Source organism: Leucoraja erinacea, unplaced genomic scaffold (assembly GCF_028641065.1).
Source record: "Leucoraja erinacea ecotype New England unplaced genomic scaffold, Leri_hhj_1 Leri_69S, whole genome shotgun sequence".
Taxonomy (NCBI): domain Eukaryota; kingdom Metazoa; phylum Chordata; class Chondrichthyes; order Rajiformes; family Rajidae; genus Leucoraja; species Leucoraja erinaceus.
The window spans coordinates 403,969-406,557 of record NW_026576619.1 but is presented as its reverse complement, the minus strand read 5'-3'; positions in this window follow the sequence as shown (position 1 = coordinate 406,557).

The window sequence follows — 2,589 nt, the reverse complement described above, 5'->3', positions numbered from 1 at the left end:
GTATTCGGAGATGTAGCTCTATCCGCGTCATGAACTGAAATCAGCAATCTTTACGGTACCGCTGCATCACATGATTCCAAAAAGTCGATGAAAGGAGACCAACTCCTTAAGAATTGGTCATATTTATCTATTAGTCAGAGTCTCATTTCTTCAAGGCGTGCTATGTCCATCATATTCCTGATCCACATTTTAACAGTTGGTGTGGTTGTATTTTTCCAAAATTTAAGTATCAATTTCTTTCCAATTATTAACCCATAATTAAAAAAAACCTTTTGATCTTTATTTAAATTGGTATCTTCTCCTATTATTCCAAATATAATCCATTCCGTTTTGGGTTCTATTCTTGACTTGAAAATCTTTGTAAATATATCAAATATATCACTCCAAAATTTATTCAACTTTGTACATCCAACAAATGAGTGTGTTATATTAGCGTTTTGAAACAAACATTTATCGCATCTGGGAGAGACGTTTGGATAAAATTTATTCAACCTCGTGAAGATATCTCAGTGGTCACGTTGGATGCAGAGAAGGCATTTGATCAAGTAGAATGGCAGTATTTATACAAGGTACTCCGAAAATTTAATATGGGAGATAATTTTATTAGATGGATTAAACTACTTTATGATAGACCTACGGCAAGAATATTAACTAACAATACGCTATCTCCAAAATTTTACTTATCAAGGGGTAATAGGCAAGGGTGTGCCTTATCACCATTGCTATTTGCCCTTATGATAGAACCGCTGGCCGAAAGGATTAGAAATCACCCGAATATTCACGGATATAACAGCAAGGACTCAAAGAATAAAATTTAATTATACGCTGATGGTATCCTTTTATATATTACTAATATACAAACGAGTATACCCACCTTATTAACACTAATTGAGGAATTCGGCTCTTTTTCAGGATATAGAATAAATTGGAATAAAAGCGAAATTATGTCTTTAAAATCACAGGATTTGAGACACTTACTAAAATTCCCCTTCAAAATTGCAACAGAAAAATTCAAGTACCTGGGTATTCAAATTACGAGAAAACACAAATCATTATTTAGTGCCAATTTTATACCACTATTAAATAAACTGAATGATACGATTAAATTTTGGAAAACGCTTCCACTCTCATTGATAGGTAGAATTAACGCTATAAAAATGACTTTCTTACCACAATTAATATATTTGTTTCAAGCGATCCCAATATATATTCCAAAATATTTTTTCAAAAAATTAGATTCCACTATCACTAATTTTATATGGGACTACAGAACACATAGAATTCAACGAAAGCATTTGTGCAAATCTAAAGAAGTTGGGGGTTTATCATTACCTAACTTTATATATTACTACTGGGCAGTACATATTAAGAACATAATATACTGGCTGGATAGTTCCACTCAGCAGTTGGAGTGGATAAGAATGGAGAAAGAGGAGTGCTATCCGCACGATATAGGAACGATCCTGCTCTCACCGATAAAATTGAATAGTATAATATATAAGAAGAACCCAATTATTCACAATATAATAAGAATTTGGAAACAAATAAAAGTATCCTTGAAATTAAATAATTTATCAGTACTAACCCCACTATTGAACAACCCCGCATTCAAACCTTCTCTCATCGACAACACATATCAACAATGGGATAGACTGGGGATTAGGAAAGTAGGGGATATGTATGAAGTGGGCAAACTGTTATCATTTCAACAATTAAAATTAAAATTTAAATTGAAGGATAATCAATATTTTAAATATATACAGGTATGTGACTTTATGAAGAAATATACACATAGATTTCAAACTATATTTTTAGATCCTTTAGAAGAAGCAATGAATATTAAGGCTGATTCACAAAAATTAATATCATACTTTTATAATAATATATTAAATAGAGAATCACCCTCAACAGAAGCATTAAGGGAAGATTGGGAACAAGAGCTAATGATAAAGATCTCGAAGGATAGATGGGAAAAGTATTTGATGAATACACATAACTGTTCTATTAATGCAAGACATCATTTAATTCAATTCAAATTATTACATAGACTATATTAGGCTTTGACATTTTGAAGGACAAATTTTACAAATTGTAGCAGGTGGAAACAGTTTGGAGAAGTTCAATTAGCTCTAATACCAATATAATATAAATAGGCACATTAGCATGGCGGTTATGTTTTAAACCAGAGACACACAATTCTGAATCTCATCTGGTGATGTTAAATTCAAGTAATTAACTAAATCTGGCATTCAATCTGGATACAGAAGGCATAAATCGATTGGATTGAAGTACAAGATCACGAAGTTCCCTAACGTCCATGAGGGAAGGAAATCTGATGTCCTTAACTCATCTAGCTTTGAGTCATAGAACTATATAACATGGAAACATGACCTTCAGCCCAAACTGTCCATGTGGACCAAGTTGGTATCCTCGGGTCCTCCCATTTGGCTCTCTAAATCCTTATCCATGTAGATATCCAAATGCAAGCATGCCAAAGGCCTTCTTCACCACCCTGTCCTCCAGAACTGCAAAACGACACGACTCCAGACCCATAAGTGGGATGGACTCTTAAACTGCCTGTTAAATTAG